Source organism: Micropterus salmoides, unplaced genomic scaffold (assembly GCF_014851395.1).
Source record: "Micropterus salmoides isolate LMB-PRFRI ecotype aquatic unplaced genomic scaffold, ASM1485139v1 Ms_hic_scaffold_3, whole genome shotgun sequence".
Classification (NCBI taxonomy): Eukaryota; Metazoa; Chordata; class Actinopteri; order Centrarchiformes; family Centrarchidae; genus Micropterus; species Micropterus salmoides.
Window position 1 is genome coordinate 14,834,946 of NW_024042261.1, and position 23,834 is coordinate 14,858,779.

At 42.2% G+C, this 23,834-nt stretch overlaps 1 long non-coding RNA gene across 1 annotated transcript; it reads left to right on the forward strand.

Annotated features, from left to right (window-relative positions):
• Positions 1-1,676: 1,676 nt before the first annotated feature.
• On the forward strand, positions 1,677-23,595 carry LOC119883332. The gene is made up of 3 exons (XR_005440622.1): positions 1,677-1,781; positions 1,884-1,941; positions 23,241-23,595. It is a non-coding gene; the product is annotated as an uncharacterized LOC119883332 (long non-coding RNA).
• The last annotated feature ends 239 nt before the right edge of the window (positions 23,596-23,834 follow it).

Below are 23,834 nucleotides of genomic sequence, written 5' to 3' on the forward strand. Positions count from 1 at the left end.
TCAAGAATTGTTACTGTCATAATATGTAGAAAACACACATTTTTACTTAGAAAATGTAACCATTTTATAAAATGAATGGGAAAATACAATAATGTCACAAGCAAGTAATTACCTAAAATTAATGGTAGGTCTATAATTCTTTCGAAATTACAGATTTTACTGATGTGTACATTTAAACTTACATTATAAAACCTTTCAACATTCAGCAAACATAACTTCATTCCTACAGAGTTTATATATTAAAAATATGGTAGGCCTGTTTGTTTGTTCAATAATGTTGATTTAAAGGTAAAACATATAATGTTAAAGTGTCTGTAAATAATGGTAAATAGGCTATGTGACTTTTGGGTTTGTGGTCTTTCTAATTACCTATTTTTCAACAGTTCTATGATTGACTGCGACTTTCTTAACTTACACACTTAACTTTTAAATGACAAACATCATATTCACTGTGTACTTTTAATAGTATCAAAGTTACTATGCTAGAAACAAACTTGTGAAACTAATTATTTTTCATATCACTGCGAGTGCTCCGCCAACACCTCAACATCTATTATGTTTATTTTAATTATTTCAGAGTAATTATAGACTGTATAAAAAAGGTACAGAGTAGCTAACTGCAGCGAGAGAGAGATAGATAGATGAATAGATAGATAGATAGATATCTATCGATACGTTAGCAGTTGCGCCCTGTCTGCACACCCAGCATCCATTGCGATTGTGTTACATTTTGAAATTGAAGCGCGATGTCCGGATTCTGGATCCTGGAGAGGATATATTCCTTCTTGAGGTAAGTTGCACAGAATTTCTTTCTTGAAGGTTGTTTGGGTTTCGAATAACGTTAAGTTAATGTTTGCTGGGTCACTTTAGGTAAAACATTAATGGTCGACCGTGTTGCCAGTGAATGTTAACGTTACATTTTCAAACAGTTTTCACGCTGTCCTTTCTGCTTTTTTGTGTTGCTCTTGCAAAAAAGTGCTAGCTTGTAACGTTAAGTTAACTTTAAACCCACAGAGGAAATGTTCTGTGGCAAGGCAGTTAAGACATACGGGGTTAACGATACCTGCTTCATTGTAAACCACATTGTTTATTCAAGTGGTTTGGAGCCGGTTGCAAGCAGGCTTTTATTTTATTTATTTTTTTCACTGGAGGGAAAATGTATCTGACCTGCTACAGTTACTGTCGGGCTGCTGTTTAGTTACTGCTTTAAATGTGCAATAGCGTTACATAAACGCCAATGTCAAGATACCAAAGATCTAACCATAAGTTAATAGCTCACCTTAAGGAGCATATTGTGGAATGACGTCGTCCAGTGAAACGATACTCACATATATTCAAGTTAACCGCCCAGATGTAACAGAAACACAGATATTTTGCTACAGACTGTACTAAGTCACAGAAATCTCAGCATCATCTGTTCCAGTTGAACCAGATGACTTTGGCCCTCAAGTGTAACTTGTGTACAAAGACAGGCAGAATTTCAGTGATCTTTTTCTCAGTTTCCGCTACCTGCCTAAAACATACAAAACACTGTTGATGAGAAAACTGTACATGGGTTGGGTCAAAACCATTAAATTTACTGCTAAAAAATTACATATTGTTATCAGGTGAGGACATTACCAAAGTTTGTGAGTCTGTCAGGGATTTGATCTGTTCTCCGCATGTCATACAGGCCCAGTGAGGACAGCATACTTAAGCGGTGAGAGGTGGTGAGAGGTGAAGATATGTAGCAAAGGGCCCAAGCCGGAATCTAACTTTGGCTGCTGCAAAACCATTATGTGGTAAGTGTTGTAGGTGGGTAGCCCAGCTGTCTATGTTGAGTGTGAATTTAGAGGATAAGAGGATCCTCCTGTCTTCTTTAAAATCCATACTCTTTCTTTCAGTTCTTAAACATCTGCCAGTGGTTGCACATGACCTCATCAACCTCAAGGATAAATAGAGGTAAGGGATTGTACAGTTTGGTGTACAAAATAATAAAAGGCTTATCTCTAAATATTTTCTGGGAATTTATCAATAACTACAATTAGACAATATTTGTCATCCTTCAGAAATATGTTTATAAATGTTGAGTATAGTACTAGGTCGTTCTCGCTCAGTGTGCATGCGTGAGCGGAGCTGGAGCAAGTTTGTGTGTGAACGCTGTGAATGGTAGCTGAGCAGAAAGCAGCATGTCACCAGTAAGGCCTTAGTTTAGCAGTATTGTACAGTATAAGATGTTATATTGCTTGACGCTATTTATTCACTCAACTTCAGTCATGCATTTTTCAGCAGCCATTTCATGTTTAACTCTAGCACATGTGTACTATATGCATGACGCATTGACTGAGTGGAGGAGGTGTTTTTGATAGTGTTTTGCAAAGAGTGATATAGCTTACTCATTAAAGTCTGCTCACACATTGTTAAAACAACATAATTAAGATATTATCATAGACGATAAATATCGCACACTCCTAGTATGCAATTGTTGACGTTAAGCACTGTATTAATCTAATCCTTGCATTATCTCATGTGATTTCAACTTCTAATCAGTCTCAGCCATCCAAGTCCATTTCTTCAGATGTTTTGAGTCCTTACAATATTTAATAAATAACATTACATACTTCAGCTGACGCTTTTATTCAAAGTGACTTACAATTGCTATACATGTCAGAGGTCACACACCTCTGGAGCAATTAGGGGTTAAGTGTCTTGCTCAGGGACACACTGGTGGATGGATCACAGTGGGGGATTGAACCCAGGTCTCCCACACCAAAGGCATAGCCTTATCCATTGCACCATCACCACCCCATGAGTAGGGAGAAGTAAGGATAAACCCCATAGTTTATCCTTACTTATCCTTAGATTTCAGTTAAATGCTAAGTTGCTGTTAGCGTTACCTTGTCTGTGGTCCGCTGGCAGAACACCGGCTGCTTTCTGATAAGGCGCCGTCGTGCTGTTGCTGAGGCGACATCATTTTCGTGTTATGGTGTACGGACTGTAACACTACAGAGTTGTTGTTTTCTTTATCTTGAAATAATCCCATACTTTGAACACTTTCTTCTTTGTCCCTCGCTATTTTCTCTCTCTTCTTCCACTTTGCAAACAGCGGCATCATAATCAAGTCGTGTTCACAGCAAAAGTGCGATGTGCCACAGTAATAAATGTCCGTACGAAACACTGTGCTGTATAGTTAAGTGGATTAAATGAAGCATCGATGCAAAGAATTTGCATTGATGCATGGATTTAAATCGATGAATCGTTTCAGCCCTACTCACAACTTATAAAAGTGACCTGCAAAATTATATTCCAGAGTGCTGTCACCTTTCATTGGCACAGACACCCCCGGTAGCGCGGGCAGCAAGCAATTTTTTACAACCGCTGACATTCACAGAACATTCTGGAAACATTGAATTTCTGAATTAAATATTGTCCTTTAAACGTTCCCAGAACGTCCTGAATGTTCCCTGAAGGTCCACCAAATAACGTCCCCAAACCCTTTAAAGAACTCCACATCGTGACTGTCTGGGAACGTTGTGGGAACATTACCAAGCGACGTTCTTGACACCAGCAGGACGTTCTCAGAACGTTCTGGAAACATTGAATTTCTGAATTAAATATGGGCTGTGTTCGAAACGGAAGGCAGTTGCCTCGCTGCCTTGATACCGTAATAGACAGCTGCATCAGAAGGCATCACTTTCAACTGAAGGCAGCTCTGTTTACATTAGTTTCGAACAGCCTTCTAGGGCAGTACTTACAGCAACGTGTGACGTCAGCACGCCGTCTTGCGTCTCTTCTGGTTGTCTGGGGCAAAAGAAATGGCCCGAGAAAGTTTCCCTTGTCAGCCCACTCTCGTGACAAAGAATTTGTCTGGGGCTCTGGGTCTTTAGAGACCTTTATTACTTCATTCTTGAGAATTTTATGTAAGTACAGTACATCACAAAATTAAAACACATTTTCAAAACTAGAAACTCCTACCTAGCTCTCCTCAAGTAAAGTAATCACCTCAGAGGAGCCCTTGAGTACAATAAATAAATTAAATGGTAGAAGCGGTCTGATGCCTCTGCTTTTGGCCTTGTGAAAAAAATCCTCATCAACTAATAACATACTTTTATCCTAGTAGTACTAGTCAGTTTGTTTATTGTTTATAGTATCAACTAAAAAAGAAGCAATACCTAAAAGTAACTACAAGTTACATTCACCAACATGTCTTAAAAGGAGAAGGAAAGCTAAACAAGTAAATGTAAATGTTAAGTACCTAAACTGAGAAGGAAAGCTCTGGCCACCATCCTTGGCAGTTTGGCCACACTTGCTCATAATCTGCCTCTGAAAATGTAAAATAATTCACTCTAATACATATTGATTTTCAGCTTACAATAAGTCTGGAACAGGAATTGCAGCATGCAAATGCTGTAGCAATCATGAGAAGGAGACTGTATGCCAACCAATAATGAGGATGAGAACAACAGAATGAGGGACAGTTAAAAATAGATGGCTTTGAATAAAAGAAATTTGAGAAGGGGAAAATTGAAAGCACAGTAAAATTGCCAATAACGGGGAAAATGAAGATAATAAAAGAAAAAGAAAAACGAGGCAAAACAACAGTGAACTACTGCTAACATAACAAATTTAGCCAGCTTATGTTGGCACTTCAAGAATCAGCTCCCTGAAAAGAGATCATCACACCAGTGAATGCATGCGTACACCGACTGACACTTTGCAGATGCAGATGAATCACCATTGCAGTCATCTTAAAAATCACAGCATGGCAATTAAAAGCAACAAATACAAAACTTGCCAAGGTGACTCATTAGCAGTGGCTACAGTATGGGAATAGGAAATGAAGAGGGTGACTGCTTGACTCATAGACATAAATTGGGAAGTCACACCGCCTTTGGAAGTTTTAGCCCACCTCTTCCAGTGGATTGCTGTAGTCAAAAACAATCTCCTGGACAGAAATTCAAAAATCAGTTCACATGATTGTTTTAATTACAAATGTACAACAGAGTAGTAAAGCAATTTTCACACGAAGAAAAAACAACAACTTATAACTGAATAAATAGCGATTAAAGGTGCTATCTGTCAGATTGTTGAAAATGTGCTATTAATTATATGCTGATTTACTGTTTAAGTGTACAATATGCAGTACAAGACCGACAGCACAGTGTGTAGCATGTTCAATTCAAGACATTTAGGCACCTTTTCTGTCCGTTCTGTCTCTGTCCGTGGTGCTGAAGAAAGCCACTGAGAACGGGTTTAGCACTGTACAGTGTATACAGTTGCATCCTATAGTAACATTTGACTGTGTCTTCCAGTTTTGCTGCAGGGCACATAGTCATCAGACTTGACAGCTGTGGATTGACACTCTACTCTCTTACTGGGAAAACAACTATCATTACATGCATATACACTAGTCAACCATGTTTAGGCAGCTAAAGTTGTCTGATTCAAACATGAGTTGTTATCTTAATGCATAATTCCACTAAAATGACAGATCACTAACACTTTTAATTACAACATTTGCACATTTTAAGACAAAAGAGTAAAGAGGAAATTAAAAAAGGAGAAATAAATGAAGAAACTATCCCCTGCTGCTTATTGGTTCTCTATGTCTTCTCTGGTCCAGGAGGAGCTCTGTCACATTTATGCCTTAGAAGACAAGTGCTCCCGCAGCTCCCTCTCCTGGGTTTTCAACCCCATCCCTCTCTTTGAAGATCCTTTTTTTTGCAGCATCTGCTTTTTTTCTCCTTCCCCCAGCCCACTGCTATATTGCCTCTCTTCCTCTTTTCACACTTTGATTGCATGTATCTCTCATCGGAGTCCTCTGGCTAATTGCATCATTCTAATGGTCTTTTTCATGATCATACTCCGTGGTAAGTTGACGTTTCATGCGGCTTATTAATTAGAATTAGCGAGAATAAGACCAAAACAGAAGAGAAAGTGCTGATCAGTAGTTTGTGTGTAGAAATTGCAATTGTCTTGGTTCAGGGTATTGGGACTGCAAGGGGATCAGGAAATGAGGCTCAGGTCCAAAAAGTTTACATCATTCCTGGCTAACCCCTTTATTTTAATCCCATAACATTACCAGTATAAATAACCACTCACTCTGTGTGCATACCAGTATACAGAGTGTAGTGGTGCTCTGATGTCTATTGAAATTATTATCTCACTTCGCTGCAGCCATTATCAGCAACATCCACACAGCAACAGGACTTGGCCTGCTATTGGAGAGAGTAGGTGTCTCCATCCTCATCTTCTCCTGGCACACACATGCATACACACACTCACATAAACCCACACTTACATACACAGTGGTGGCAGTGAGGATGTTGGAAGTCTCCTCCTTTAGCTGCAGGGCTTACCTCTCTCTCTGTCTCTGTCTCCCTCTCTCCTTCCACTCTCAGTCACTCCGAGATGCTGCCACGTCAGTGCAATTTAACAGTTCTTTGATCCATGTCCTGAGAGTGAATGGCAACAAATTAAGCAAATTATTTGAACCACCCACGGCCCTAAGGCAAAGAGATAGGAGGGAGGAGGGACCGGGGGATGCTACAGTTGTTAAAAGAAGGGTCGAGTGTGACTACCAGGGCTGTGAAGGAGGGGGGAAAAATGTACTGTATATAAATGTATGGGATAACTGAGGAATAACCTGAATCAGGCGAGGTGTGTTCCGCCTCAGTGGTCTCCACCTGTTTCCACCTTCAGTGGGAGCCTGGTTCAGTAGTTAGTAGAGTGCTGGCTGAGATATTTGCTTTGGCTTCAGCCGAATGAATGTAGGATTTTTGTGAACAGTTATCAGAAAGCGACATAGCCACTATGCTTTATCTGTAGGAGGAAATCAATAAGTAAAAAGGAGTAAAAAGGAATTCCTGTCACTTTCTTTTTATTGCCTGAGTGAAACAACAACATTTGATATTTTCTTCCTTATGTCGCACTGTATATTTTGATATATTGTTATTGTAGTCCTGCCAGGAAGTTGACAAAAGGGAGAAAAAAACAGAGGTAAATTTAATCACAATGCTAGTGTTTAATGAATGACAATGAGCCTCACATTACAAATGTAAGCAGATATAGCATATATTGTTTTCAACCGTTCCTCCATCCTTGGCATTCACCAATACTGCCTTATTGTGAATGATAAATGGCTGCATTTATATAGTGGTTGTATCCAATTTTATAACTTTCCTCTAATTCACCTACTCACACACACGCAGATGTCAGCGAGCTACCATGTGGGCTACCAATCGGGAGCAATTTGGGGTTTAGTGTCTTGCTGAAGGACATTTTGAGGAGAGGAGCTGGTGATCGAAACTTTGCTGGACGCCACAGTATTTAAAATTTTAATGGCACAATACATGCACCAAATATAATTAAAAGGGTAGCTCTCACTCATTGTGAACCGCTTATCCTGTAACCTTGGACAAGTTGGCAGTCCATCGCAGGGCCACACAGATGCGAACAACCACTCACACCTATTGAGGCAATTTAGAGTACCATGTAGCATGACTATGTTTTAATACATTTATGAGAATTAATACCTAATTATGAATTTTAATATTCAGAAAATATTAATCCATAAATCTCTCGTTTTGCGGGGAACCACCAGAGTTTTAATTAACCCAGAGTCTCCGGACCTCTGGGTAGTGTTTTAATAATTATACAATTATTCACTAGTGATCAGTTAGTTAATAATCGCTCAATTATCTTAAATAAATCAGTCAGTCTCTTATCAAAGGGGTAAATTCTCGTGGCAAGGACTTGGAGATAGGCAATACACACACAATTCCTCGTTTCGTCGTTTCTCCCAGCCGATTGCTGTTAAACAACCTCACACTGGCAGAGATCCGTGCGTTCTCGGTTAGGACAGCTTAAAGCCTGTCGGCCAGTCGCTTTCTCTGCCAGAGAATTGCTCCGGAGGTCCGTCTTTTGTCGGCTTACTGAAGAAACTCGCGGGGGGGGGCTTTCCAACCCTGGCTCAGGTCAGAGGTTTGGTCGTCCTTTGTTACTGCTGGCGGCCCACGTGGATGACCCTGGGTGTCGGGGATCAGTGTAAGTTGGCTCGAAGGATAAAGCTAAAAAAAAGAACTTGGTCGTTCTTGAATTAAACTAGTGTACTTAACAGTCTGATAACTTTTAACAAAACAAACCAAAAAAAATAAAACGCAAGTAAAGTTGCTGGAACGAGGGAAAGCTGAGGTTGCGGCACTTCGCGTGTCCTTTGTTCCCCTGAGGGAGGGCTTGTCTTTTCTTTAACTTTTAATATGTCTAATCAAAAAAAAAAAAACTTTTTACGCGTATTGTAATCAAATATCTTCCCACAATCAAACCTTAATTATCAAACGAGTATACCGTTCTTAGTTTTAAGCATTTGATAAAAAGGAAAACAATTGTCAGTAGTTTCATAGGAATCACAGATGAGAGGAACATAACTAGCTTTCTAGATATATTGGCTGCTACACGTTCTTAGAAAATATAGGCAAGCTACACGAATGGCATCAGATTATGGACAAGATAAATTTCAGAGTGATATTTATACATTAAATGGCATTTCAGACAATGGCCTGTAATACTTATTTTGTCCACTTGGGGGAGCTCGGGTTACATGACGATAGCTTTGCTTCACCCTAAAACAACCTTCTGCTCAGGAGCTTTAGTTATTTAGTCAATTTAGTTATTTTTTTATTAAATTCGAGCTGGAAAATTAATCGGGTATAGGATGACATTTCTTTATCATCATTTCTAAAGGAAGTGTCAGAAAGTGTGAACAAAGCATTGATTACAACATCCTTGCTGAAAATGAAAACACTGCAAAATTAACTTATTTAGATTCTTTTCAACAACAAAGACACCAACATGGTAACATGGTGCAGCAACCTGTAGGCACGACTAGGAGGAGAGCGCACGGGTGCCGGGTGCAGAAGGAAGGTCCAGACTGTAGAACCGGATGAAAGTGTGAGGAGTGGCCCAGCCAGCTGCCTCACACAAATCCTGGAGCGAAGCCCCTACGAGGAGGGCCCTAGAGGCCACCATGCCTCGAGTAGAGTGCGCCCTTACGGCCATAGGTGATGGTAACCCGCGCACCTGATAGGCCAGGGAAATAGTCAACAATCCAGTTGCTGATAGTGTGTTTGGAAGCGGGGAGCCCAGCCTTGGGGGACCCGAAACACACCAGCAACTGGTCTGCTTTCCTCCACCGGGAAGACCTCAGAGTGTAAATACTCAGTGCTCTGACTGGGCAGAGCAGATTAAGTCTCCCGTCCTCCGCCATGATATGAGGTGGGGGATGAAACGCTTGCAGCACCGTCGACCCTGCCAACCTGGACGGAACCTTAGGGACATAGCCTGGACAGGGGTGCAGGATGGCTCTGACCCTCCCCGGGGCAAACTCCAGGCATTGAGGAGAAACCGAAAGTGCCTGGAGATCCCCCACCCTCCTCAGAGAGGTGATAGCGAGGAGAAAGGCCATCTTAGGGGTCAGGTGCTTGGCCTCAGCCGACTCCAGGGGTTTGAAGGGGGCCTCAGCCAGCGCTTCGAGAAGCACCGCCAGGTCCCAGGTGGGAACCCTGGAACGAGTCTCGGGTCTCATCCTCCGGGCTCCACAGAGGAAGCGCACGACCAGTGGAAGCCTCCCCAGAGGCCCATCCCTCAGAGGGGTGTGGAACGCCGCCACGGCAGCCACATACACCTTGAGTGTGGACAGGGAAAGGCCAGCAGAAAAAGGGTCCTGGAGGACAGGACACCAGGCAGGTAACTGGGTCCACCGCTCGTTCTCTGCACCAGGTGGCAAACACATTCCACTTCAGGACGTACATCCTTCTCGTGGACGGGGCTCTGGAGCTGAGCAGCGTCTCGATTGTTCCTGCCGTGAGGCCCGCCTCCAGGAACTGGGCCCCTTCAGGGGCCAGAGCCACAGTTTCCATAGGGCGGGGCAAGGGTGAAAGACCTGGCTGAGACAGCTCCCTTACTCAGAGGGACCTGCCATGGCGGGCCCTCTAGGAGCAAAATTAAGTCTGAGAACCACACTCGGGCCGGCCAAAACGGGGCTACTAACAGTAGGCTGACACCGTCCTGACGACCCGCTCCAGAACCCCTGGGAGCAGAGCGACTGAGGGAAAGCTACAGACGCAGCCTCGGCCACTTCTGTACCATGGCATCCAGCCCTAGCAGGGCTGGGGGCGAGAGGGAGAACCACAGTGGACAGTGCGTCGTCTCTTGAGACGCAAAAAAGTCCACGTCTACAGGGCCGAACCTTTCACACAATAGCTCCACCACCATGGGGTGGAGTCTCCATTCCCCGGGCCTCAGCCCCTGTCTCGACAGCAGGTCTGCTCCCTGATTCTGGGTCCCAGGGATATACATCGCTCTGAGGGACAGCAGTCTCTGCTGGGACCACAGGAGGATCTGATGTGCCAGCTTGCATAATGGGCGTGAGCGCAGACCCCTCTGGTGATTCAAATAGGCCACCACCGCCGTGTTGTCGGTCCTGACAAGGACATGGTGACCGCGGAGAGCGGGCAGAAAACTTCTCAGAGCTCTGAAAACCGCCAACATTTCCAGGCAATTTATGTGCCAAGAGAAATGATGCTCCTGCCAGGAGCCTCTCGCAAAGCGGCCGTCCTTGACCGTGCCCCACCCCGCGAGTGAGGCGTCTGTCGAAATAATTGTCCGGCGACATGACGCTCCCAACACGGGCCCTTGGGACAGGAACCAAGGTTTCTTCCATACTGACAGGGAACGAAGGCACCTGCTCGTAACCCGTATCAGACGGAACGGATTTCCCCTCGGGGAGAATCCCTTGGATTTCAACCACCACTGCAGGGCTCTCATGTGCAGCAGGCCAGACGGGATTACGCTGGATGCTGCTGCCATGAGACCCAACACTCTCTGAAAGTGTTTCACAGTGATGGAGCGGCCTAGCTTCATTCTGGTTACTGAGGACAAAATGGACCCGATACGTGCAGGCGACAAGTGGGCCCGCATCGTCATCGAGTTCTACCCCGCCCCTAGGAATGTAGTCTGTTGAGCGGGCATCAGCACGCTCTTCTTCGCGTTAAGCCGCAGCCCCAACAGGGGGCGAGGACGACATTTCAATGCCGAACCGCTAACTCTCAAGACTGGGCCAGAATGAGCCAGTCGTCGATGTAGTTCAATATGCGGATGCCCTGGAGCCTCACTGGGGCCAGAGCTGCATCCATACACTTGGTGAACGTGTGAGGAGCGAGTGCTGGGCCAAACGGAAGAACCCGATACTGGTATGCCACGCCCACGCAGGCGAACCTCAGGAACTTCCTGTGAGAGGGAGGGATGGATGGAGATGTGGAAATGTGCGTCTTGTAGATCTATCGTGACAAACCAATCCTCGGATTGGATCTGACTGACGATGGCGGGGATGGTGACCCCCCGGTAGAAACCTCAGGACCTCTTCCCCTGGCCCCGGCGAGACTGAAGAACAGCCCTCAGATCCCTTGTCTCGGGGGGCTGTGGGTGCGAGCGCCGCCTCGAACACCGAGTGTGCTGAGGGGGAGCACGAGAAGCGACACTCTGCCTCTGGCTCTGGCAGTAGGAGCTGGACGACGGCTGGGCCCTCTCTTGTCTCTCCACAGCCGTCGCCATCCTGGCCCCCGACCGACGAGGGAGATATTGCCGGAACGCCTCTCCTTGCGTCCTGACATGCTGAGGGCACGATCGGCGCGTCAGGGAGAAAGGTCTTCTCCTTCTCCTGGATGCCCGACAGGTTGAGCCACAGGTGCCGTTCCGTGGCTACCAGCGCTGACATGGAGCGGCCAATGGCACAGGCTGTCTCCTTCGTGACTCTGAGTGACAAGTCCGTAGCTCGGCGGAGCTCAGCAATATCCTCCTCAGAGGGGCCTGCTCCCGAGTCCATGTCCTTCAGCAGGGCGGCCTGGTATGCCTGCAGAACCGCCATTGTGTGCAGGCTCGCACCAGCCCGGCCCGCCGCCATGTATGCTTTGCCCACCAAAGCAGATGCCACATGACATGGCTTGGTAGGCAGCGCTGGCTCCTTGAGGGATGATGCATGACCGGGCGAGAGACAGCTAGTCAAAGCATCCTCAACCCGGGGCCGAAGCCCTTGTCCCCCTCTACGCCGCTGTACCCGGAGCGGGGAGTAGTCAGACGTGCTGAGAAGGGCTTGCCCCAGGACTTGCACAACTCATCATGTAAGTCTGGAAAAAAAGACAGAGGAGGCGGTTCCCTTGACGGATTTCGCACAAGAATGGCGGAGCCTTGCGAATATTTCCCCGTGGGTCCTGCGCACCGCAGTGGATGGCTAAAGGCTGCAGTTCTGGGTCCGCCCACCCAGATTCAATGGGGTGGTCTGGACTGCGGTGCACTCAAGGCAGAGCCAGGTGTTGGAACAGGAAGTTCTCTCTCTACTGGACAAAGGGGCCATAGAACGCATTCCCCAGCCAGTCAGGGAGTCCGGGATCTACAGCCGGTACTTCATAGTTCCCAAAAAAGACGGAGGATTGTGTCCAATCTTAGATCTACGGTTCCTGAACGAAGATCTCTTGGGAGAAGTGAGCCGCACAGAGGCGTTCCCATAGTGTCGTCACCGACGCAGTTCGAGTTCCCTCGAAGGGGAACTTGTCCAAGGACACTTCGACATGCAGAGTGGAGGAGATGTGGATCGAACCACCGACCGTCTAAATAGTGGATGACCAGCTCTTCCTCCTAAGCTGCAACTGCCCGATCAGCTCAAACACACAAAAAACACACAAATGCAAAATTTGTCATTATTTCCCAAAATCTCAAAGATGAACATCACTTTTATTAAATCATTCAACACCATAACTCAGGAATAGAAGGATAGATTCTGACTCAGAGGTTAAAGGTCATTGTGACCTCAAAATAAATTTTTAGCCATAATTTAAGAATTAATTGGGTGACTCCAGATTTCACACACATGCTGACAGGGACGACACAATGAGTAAACGATAACTACAACACTACATGCTTTCCTCCATATCATCTCTTCTGACTTTCACTTCCTACCTCATTCTGAATTTTAATACGTTTTGCATTAACCTGACTGCAAAAGTGCCACATTGTGTGGCTATATTGTATAAACATCCATATTTACATAGTAATCAAGTGCATGTGTACCTGTTTAGCCAATACATCTATGATAATCCTTCATTAATCAGTTCAACAATGTAAATTCACTGGAATCATCAATATAGTGATCACTTCTATTTAACCAAAAAATACTCTTTACACCTTTTATTCAATTTCCAAAGTATTCACTACACACATTACATGAGTTTTTAGAGACATGGGTGTAAACTGCAACTTCAAAGTTGCAATTGCAATTTAAAGGTAACCTCACAAATTTTTGACCACTAGTAGCGCTACTGGGCTACAGTACAGAAAGTGTATCCAATGGTCAATATGTGCGTTTGTTTGTTTAACAATGTTTTAGGTTTTTGTGATTTGATCTCACATATGGATGTATGAACAATTTATAAAAATAAAATCAATAATTACCAATCGAACGTTTATTTGAAAGGGCAGGTGGAGTCCAAAGCCAAAACTTTCTTCTAACAATCGATAATTAGATTGTTTCTCATTATTATTCTCAGTTTGCTCCTTGTTAATGACCCAGCAGTACAGCTAGATGAGCTAGTTTGGTCCAGAGCACAGCTGGAGTTAACAATACAACAATACAACCACTCCAATTATGACTACAGTGCGCTCATGTAGTTGTTATATTTAGACCTAATGTGGCTGTGGTCCTGTGTTGTTTTATATCCAATCTCAAATGATATTTAAAAAAAATCACTAAATATGCAGTTTGTAGTTGATGCAGCATTAATCAATTAATGCTTTTGGGAAGGGAGGCTGCGCACTGTTCCAAATTCCTTCATCTGAGAATATTCTTACTTATTTATTTTTTTTCGTCTTATGAAGGAGATATATATATATATATACACTGTTTTTGACAGAAATACCCTGTACCCCATCAGCTGAGGTCAAGGATGGTCTTTCCAGAGTAAGTGCAGACAAATTGCCATTTCAGAGAAGGTTTTGCTGCATCTTCTAGTTCGATACATGCTATCTGCTGACAGAAATTGTGCTGCAACAGTTACAAACTTGTTATTTTGCTTGTAACTTCTTCTTGCTGGGTAAAATAATGAAGGTGATGTAAATCCAAGCCAATTTCATCGACCAAAAATCTTTCTTTCTGAAGGAGGCTGAGTGCACCCGCAATATGTCAATCATTCCCATGCCATTACCTCTTTTCCAGTGCTCCCACTCCTGAAATAACTGTGCTCCATAATATTCACCATTCTAGCCATCATGATTATGTCACTCTCAGCGTTCAAATCTCTGAGAGCCTCCTGCACCATATCCCTCTACTCAGTCATCAGAATTTAAGTTAGATAAGTTGTCCTCATTCTCAGTGTCATCTACTCAGTTTGCCAAACTTAACAGGAGGAACTGGGCAGACTGGCGGCCTAGCTTCTCTATTCATAATATAATTTCACAGCTCATTATAGTCCAAGAACCAATCCCTTCAGTGGTGGTACTCGATATGCATTACCTGGCAAATCTGGGTCATACAATATTTGCAAACCATTCTTAGCACTTCTCCGTCATCTGTCCAAATGTCATTTATGGATTATTATACTCAGTCTATAATCATGTCTCAGATGAAACATATTGTCCTATTTATCATAAACAACTTTGTGTCACATTTTAACAAGGATGTTTGTTTTGAAAGCATTTCAAATTGTTAGTAGTTATTAGTGGCAGTCTCCTCCTCACCAGTGTCATGATCAAATATATGATCAAGAGCCTCGCATACAGTTTGGTCATTGTGCTGCTACAGAATTGTGAGCAATGCCTCAAAAAAGCTTTCTATACCAGAGCTGTGAGAAAAAGAAATTTGTCCATCGAATGAATGGGAAAGTTAAATAAAACAGCCAAAACTGAGGTACAAACAACATTTTTTGTGTGTTTAGATTAGATGCCTTGTGTGTAAAAGTCATGTAACCTTTGACAGTCAGATACATTTTCCAGATGGAAAATCGGTCTAATTCAGCAGGAACAAAACAGGAAGTTAAGACAAATATTTAAGAAAAATATTTGACTTTACTAGTTATAAGTTAATGCATTGTTTTATTTTGCTGTGGTTTACAATATTTCAATTGTCCTGGCAGGTCACACATCTGGTGCTCCATGTGAAATACAATAAACTCTAATTATCCTTGAATATAGAGTGAAACAAGGGGTTTGATATAGACAATAGCTTTACTCTAGTTCTGTCTATTAAAATACTGAGCATTTTGTTTATGTCTGAAGTAAATCTGACAATCCACAAAGGCAAACTAATTAATGCTTAATGCCTCACATTATTGTAATGAGCCTTAATGAAGCGTTTTCCCAGAACCATTAAGATAAAGATTGTAATAGTTTCAGCACACAGGTGAGCTAATATTTATCTTCAAATCAATGGATTCCCACTGCCTGAACCGTAATTAGACTGTTAGATTCTGATAAGGGTCATGCCAAACTTGTGTTCTGTGTACTCAGCAAATGCCTACATGGATATGCATGTGGGTGCCTGCATGCCTGTGCATCCTCTGCTACCTCAGCTGAACTGCTGCACAGCAAAGGTGGCTTGTTATAAATGATCCGATTAACCTTGTGAGACTGAGAGCAACTCTTGATTTCTGCTCAAGTTGCAATTGTTTTATCAGACTGCATGGGAACAGAAAGCGGCACAACACGTAGGCTGATGCAATTTGGCGAGGTGCTTATATGTCAGCAGCTAGTGTATTGTACTGTAAGACTAGCATCTTTTTTAAATAGGCTGTGCTGCAAGAAAGAAACCAGCAAATTAGTAATGAAAGCCTTATTGATCTATTGATCTGTTGCGTGAAGCTGTTATGCATTGCTTCAACAAAACATGTGGCTGCCTCATGTTAAGATTCTGCTAGGCTCCTTTATAGTGCTCTTTGGAAAAACGCAGGTCAGAGATTAGTGTTAGGATCAAGAAAACAGGATGGACACAGAAAACCAGCGCATACATGGATACAAATGAGTGCATATACTTTATACATGTTGGTTCAATAATGACATATGCATTATTATTATTAAAGCTAAAAAACAAATCTAAAACATGTAGACACCTGATACTCTTCAGAATATGCTAGAGAGTAATATTTGTGAACATTTTTAAAACTCTTTAAACCATCAGAAAAGACCAGAGGAATGTGCTTATTGGCCATACAAAAAAAAGAAGCTTGTGAAATATGCATACTGGAAGGATATTGCAGGCTTCCTTTTAGAAATGATATAATGGGAGAATTGAGGCAGGAAGGCTGGTGTCATTTACTTGATAGCAAACACCTAATAGAAATGCCAGACAGAAAGATGTGCCCGAAGATTAGTTTGGCTATGGTAAGTAATTTATTTTTTCAAAGTATCATGCACCAAAAGGTGCCCATCCCACAAGGGCTTACAAGACACTACATATATAACAAACAAGAGCAATAACATAATGAGAGCAAAAGATTCTGAAAATCACTAAGGTTCGAGCTTACCAATACTGCAGGCTTGCAGGCTATAATGTAACGTTATGTCTCGAGCATCAAATGTGATTTAATTTGAAACGCAATGGATAAGAAAATCATCAGGCTGCAGTCTCTGCCTGCTCTCTGTTGGCTCCTACACACACACACACAGCGGCAGCAGCAGAGCAAGAGGCTGCACCGTTGCAGTGGAATAACATTACGGTGAGGGTTAAGTTAGCTCCAAACTATCGTTAGTTGACAGTTACACTCGTTACTGTAAGTACGTGCAACTGACTGAAATGGTTAATTTAATCATCTCTGTCCTCAGTATCTCATCCTGTATGTTTTAAACAAGCACAGCTAACGGTAGCTTGGCATTAGCCAAATGTTAAAAACAAGCTAAATAGAAAGCTGTCTGTCTGGAGCACAGACTGGTCTGTAGTCTTAAAAACTCAGATGAGACAAACCAGCCGCTCCTCCTTCTACGTTACCTGCAGCCAGTGAGAGAGGAAGAGGGACTGATACAGACTGATGTTATTCTTTCTAAACGTCACTCACTACTTGTGATGTCAGATAAAGGTATTTAGTTACTTTGCTGTTGTCTAGAAACAACATTTAGCTGTATTTAAAATATTAAATTAAAAACAACCAGGCAGTCAATATATGTTTATTTATCGCAAGTGATATGTCATCTCAGTATATAACTTATAAAACATTAGGTACATCTGAGGCACATCAGCAGTGCCCTTCTACGCTGTTGGTAGGCATTTAACACAAACTGAGATAGGTGAAACTGTTTATCTTTAAAATGAAGTCTGCATTCATCAGACAAATAAATAAGGACATTCTGCAGACATTTTAATGAAAAGCCTATATTAACATAAGATTGTGCTATAATGAACAATAGAACAAAAAGTGAATTTTATTGTCAACTCTCAGATCACTGAGTTACATTTTCTGTTCTGCTCGGGAATTGTGTGGAAAGGTTTGGTTTCCACCGGAAAGGCAAGATAGCAAATGTCACCTGGGCACAGACAGACCTCTGCGCTCTGGTCAGGTTAAGGGTGACATAGTGCTCTGGATGGTTATAATTAGGGCTGAAACAATTCATCAATGCAAATATTTTGCAATATTGTATATATAACATAAATATATAAATTGACAAAATATAAAAATGTCGAACAACAACGATTAACAATAACAACAAATATGTGCAATGTGCCAGGTTGTGCATGATATGAAATGAAGTCAAATTTAGATGTGCAGAGATATTTGCGTTATTTGAAAGGGGAGAGTGTCAGTGGGGGAACCGGGCCTTATTAATGGGGCGAGCTGCAGACAGGAAGAAGCTGTTTTTGTGGCGCGAGGTTTTTGTCCTGATGGACCACAGCCTCTTGCCAGAAGGTAGAGCCTGAAACAATTTGTGTCCAGGATGGGAGAGGTCAGTTGCAATCTTTCCTGCTTGCTTCAGAGTCCTGGAGGTGTACAGGTCCTGAAGTGATAAAAGATTGCAGCCAATCACCTTCTCTGCAGAGCAAATGATATGTTGCAGCCTGCCTTTGTCCCTGGCAGTGGCAACAGGGTACCAGATGGTTCTGGAGGAGGTGAGGATGGACTCAATGATGGCGGTGTAGAAGTGCAAAATCACTGACTTTGGCAGGCTGAACTTCCTTATCTACCGCAGGAAGTATATCCTCTGCTGGGCCTTTTTGGTGATGGAGATGATATTCAGCTCCCACTTGAGGTCCTGGGAGGTGATGGTGCCCAGGAAGAGTCCACAGTGGCGACTGATGAGACACAGGATTATGGGGGAGGGTGGGGCTGGGCTTTTTCTGAAGTCCTCGACCATCTCCACTGTCTTCAGAGCTTTGAGCTCTGGGCTGTTCTGGCTGCACCAGGTCACCAGATGGTCAATCTCTGACCCAATGAGCCCAATGAGGGTGGTGTTACTACAAACTTCAGGAGCTTGACGTATTGGTGACTGGTGGGGCAGCTGTTGGTATACAGGGAGAAGAGCAGAACAGAAAGAACGCAGCCTTAAGCCTGATTCGAGGAGAATCAGAGACAAGGCTCAATGTTTTCCCATCTTCACGTGCTGCTTCCTGTCCGTCAGGAAGTCTGTAATCCACCTGCAGGTGGAGTCAGGCACATTCAGCTGAGAGAGCTTGTCCTGCAGCAGGGCCGGGATGATGGTGTTGAAAGGAGATGGCTAACTCTGAGGAGTGGGGGGAGAAGATGGTGGACTGGGGCTGAAGCTGAGCGGAGTCCCAGAGGATGGTGTCCGATTGCCTCTCAAAGCGGCAGTGGAACTGGTTCAGCTCATTTGCCAGGCGAGAGTCGTTGATGGAGTGGGGGGCTTTGGGTTTGTAGTTTGTGATCTGTCTGAACCCTCTCCAGACAGAAGTGGCATAGATTGCAGAGAACTAGTCCTTTAGCCTCTCTGACTACAGTCATTTAGCTTCTTGCACCTCTTGCTAAACCTGTACTTTAACGCCCTGCAACTGGCCCTGCCCCCACTCCTATATGCCTCCTCCTTTTCCAACCTAAGCTGCCAGAGTTTGTCATTGTTATAACTCACCCTGGTGCGTGTTGGTATATAGCTGTCCTCACAAAAACTGATGTAGGACGTCACAGCATCAGTAAACTCATCATGACTATTGGTAGCAGTCCTGAAAGCAACCCAGTCAGTGCAGTACAAACACGCCTGAAGATCCTCTACAGCTTCGCTGGTCCATTTTTTTTGATGTGATCACTACCAGTTTACAGAGTTGTAGTTTCTGTCTGTATGCAGGAATCAGGTGCACCATGATGTGATCAGAATGTCCCAGTGGAGCGCGTGGGAAGGCCAGATAGGCACTGCTTACTGATGTGTAGTGATCCAAAGTGTTCCCCTGTCTGTAGGACACTTTAAACTGCCTGTATTTGGGGAGTTCTTGGTTGAGGTTTCTTTTGTTAAAGTCACAAAGAACAATAACAAGAGAGTTTGTCTGCTCCACACACAGTATCCGGTCGGCCAGCCTGCGGTGTTTGCTAAGTCTGTCAGGCATGTTGATTAATCTATTCCACAGTCGCATGTCACCCTTATGCCACACTTCATATGGGTCCCGTCCCATGTCATCACATACTGCAAGCTATTAGATCATAATAAAAGGGCCTATCTAAATGTCAGGGAAATTACACATATAATGTCACTAGGAATTAAAAATGAATAAAACATGCCATTCCGGTGGTTTTAAGTAAACAAATTAAAACATCCACAAGGTAAGTGGAAAAAGTCCACAGAGATTTGAATTGGACAGCTTGTTATCATAATGCAGGGCTAGCTAATGATGGCAAAGTTGTATGCTTTCATCTAAAGAAGCAAAAGAGACACTTAGTTTCTAATGCACCAACTATTGGGCATTAACGGCAGTGGAAACAGTGGAGCACAACATGATCTCATATCAAATATACTGCAGTTGTGAAAAATAATGTATCACAGAGAGCACACAGGAGCTGCTGTGACATTCTGTATTTTTTATTCTTTTTACTATTATTATTTGGGAGGTGCTACAGTACAAATCACCAGCCACTGAGACAACCTACTTTAAAAGCAGCTTTTTCTTTACTGCAATAAAGACACTGAACTCGTCACATTAATACCACGGCATATCCAGCACTGTGCTGCTCCCCAATAGAAAACTCAGACTTCTCCTTTTCTGCAGTGTTAATGCTGTGGTGTTGTGAGTGTATGTGTTGTATGATATGTGATATGATACATCATATATATCATGGTTGTGTGTATGTTGTTATTACATTAGGTTGGTGTGTATTGTACAAAATTTAATATGTGAATTGAAAATAATTGATTTTCTTGGACAAATGCAATTACTGCATCAAATAAAATTAAGTCACCAATTAATGAATGGATGGAAACCCAACTAATTAAAGGGATTTAGATTCAGGCCATAGTATCACAGTAAATGTATTTGCATAGAAAATTGAAGGTGCGATAACTAAAGAAAACAGTGAAATGAAAGTGGACCTCAGATAGTTTGTGATGAGTTGTTTATCTCTTTTAAGTCCATAAACTTTCTTTGGGTTCAACCCAAGCAGAGGAAATAATCCCCAAGTCTTCCTCGTAGTCGCATCACCACAGGCAAACTAGGAGCTCACTGAAGTGAGGAGAAAAACAGAATCTGAAAAATCTAATTCTGCATAGCTTTGAAGGAGCAGCAGTACCACTTCACTGGGTCGAATTTTCGAGAGGCTTAATAAAGCAGCAGTGTTCACTCAGAAGTGAATTAGAAAGTATCAGTACATGCATCACTTAGTGATCAACATACTTAAATGAGTTTTCAACCATTACAGTAATTTGTTTTTGTTGGGGGGAACAAACAAATTCAAACCTTCCATGCTCCCCACTTACTCACTGAGGCTTAGTCAAGCATCATGGGAAAGGCAGTAATTACATGCACCCATAATGAAAGCATTGTAAAATATTCATTGAATTCATCTTTAGAGCTGCTGTTGTACTCAAGGCTACAACTCCCCCTTCTCAACACAGAGTTAACTGGTGAGGTTTGTCCGTTGACTGACACAGGTACAGCTGCCTCATGCCTGCGAGTTTTTGAGTCACAAAGCATTTCTAATTGGTCATGACAGGAGCTTCTGGTTGCCAGATTTGATCTATACAGCCCCTAGAATATTTATTGTTCAGCATCGCCCCACACTGTGCCTCTAAAAAATACATTATATGAGACCTAGTGGAGGTCTCAAACAGAGGCATCAACGACTGTAATAATAACTGGGTAGACAAATGAAAAATACATAAATGAAAGAACAAACACACTAGTACATAAAAACTACAAATTTCTTTGATCTGCCAGCTCAGATGAAGCATGACCCTGTACATTGTACTTTTTTTCTCATCTTTGCAACTAAACTCCTGCCGTTGAAGCTGAAATGCATATCTAATTAATGAAGAACTAAGTGAGAAAGAAAGAAAATATCACCAGCAGATGGTTCTTGATTTGGCGTCAGTGATTCACAGCACCTATGCAGGGTCAATCTCAGGCAAATGAGTTTTCTTTTACAAATATCCACAAAAAACGTTATGAAGTTCAGTTTAACAGATTAGGTCAATGGTGGTTTAACTACTACTGTATTATGTTGCCATGGAAGCTTTGTAGACAAGTCTACAAAACTAACTGGCCTTTCATTTTGTAATTAGACATAATTATATTATAAACAATGAATAAAATCCAGCCAGAGTTATTTTATATTCTGCATATGTATATGGAATTTTTTCATTCTGAAACTTCTTAAATTCTGTATGTAAATATAATTTCTACATTATTTATGAAATGATGATCATCACGATAATGCTACTTTTAAAACAAGATGCCGATAGAAATTGTTCCAAAGTTTATCATTTTTGTACAACACATTGAAATATTTGGTATCTGCTCCAAACAACCAGTATGATTGCATTGATATAGAAAACATACTTTTCTCATTAATTTGATGATGTCCTTCAGTTTGTCCCTAAAATGGTTATAATTTAACATAAAAACATTAACAGTGCCACATAAAGGGGAAATGTGTAGTTTTCAGTGGCCTCTAGTGGTGAGGTTTCAAATCGCAACCATTACTTTTCCAAGAGTGTGCTCCTCATGAGCAACCATCCGGCATCAACATTACACAAAATGCCGGAAACTAAGGTAAACTCCCACTGCAACGCTACAGTAATATTTTCATCAGCTTCATGTTGAACTACTTGATGCTCGTTACATGTAATATTGTTTACTTCTGTTTTCCTTTTTATGATTGTTGTATTGTACAGTATATTGACTGTTTATTGTCTCCTATGTAGCAGAAGGGAGATGCAAACAGAATGTATTTTTACAAGCCTGTTGTAAAATTACCTTAAATCCTTGAATTCAGCAGACATAATTTATCGCATTGTGTATCTTTCATCAGAGAAACTCAGCAATGTCAGCATAGCTAAAATGTATTGGATGATGACGAGAACGGTTACTGAGCTAGACTAAATACTATAAATGAGACTGTTGCCATACTTTAGGAAAACAGTTAGACCGTAGTAAGTAGCGTTACTGTAACTTACTGAATGGGACTTCCACTGTGGGGTCCTGTGACATCACAGGGATGAAAGCTAAATGTTTCTCATATAACTATTACTCCTTAACTAGGAATTGCGCATGTGCAACTCCCGACAAAGAAAAGATGTATCAAATTATGACAATAAACAATAAAAATGATCAAGTTAGCTAAGTTAGTTAATATTGGGGAGGATAAAATAGACTGAATTTGATTCACTAACAAATTGGCTAGCAAACTGTTGGCAACAGATAGGCCTAGCTGTGGTAACAGCTACGACAACAATAGGTAAAGCTAAAAACAGGTTGCAACAATACACATTTTCCTATTACTAGTGTACTTTATTTCTGTTTCTCTAGTGGTTGAGTCAAGTTTCCGTTATACATAGGTTTTATCTCTAGTAGGTACAAGATGCAATGTCACTAACTGACAGTGCTATACAATTGATTTCATCCACAGTGTGGATACCTGTAGTTTTTGTTTTATTCCCAGGAGGGTAGAAAAAATACAAAGTATATTTTTTGGACTGTTCAGACTTTACATGTGGCATTGTGTCGCTGCGGTGGAGATGATTTTGTGTATCGCACTTACCTCTCTGATCATCAGGTCTCCTCTTTCTGCTTCTAGGCATCTCAGTAGCAGACAACCGTCGGAAGAGGATAGAGCTCTGGAGGTCGTCCTACTCTACCTTCAATGAGTACAAGCTTCACTTTCTGGACTTTTGTTGTATACCTTGCTGTACCTGGCAATACAGAAATGAGTGTCATCTTAGTGAAAAGTCTGCAATACCTGATATTGTTCTCTTATACAGCAGTAGCATTTTCACATAAAATGCAATCAAAAGAACAAATCACCACTATCCATCTGTATTCCCATCCTGTTAATAATCATTTTGGCTCATCACTTATAAATGTATTGAGTAAAATGCATAGGAGTACTAATAAAGCAACATACTGAATTGTGTGATCAGCTTTTCCACTAACTGGTCGGTGGAAGTGGTTGTTGTAATCCAGCCCAGTCAGCATGGTCTGAGCAGCGCACACTGGTGAGATGTATATGGTTATGGGAAACTAGAGTGCACAGTAGAAAACAAGAAACAATATCTTTCCCTTCTTGTAATATAATTCATACAAATACAGCACCAATTACAGTGTGTAATTACATGTTTTCCAACAGTAGGTTTAGCTATATACAGTGTCAAACTATATAATAAGTAGCTTA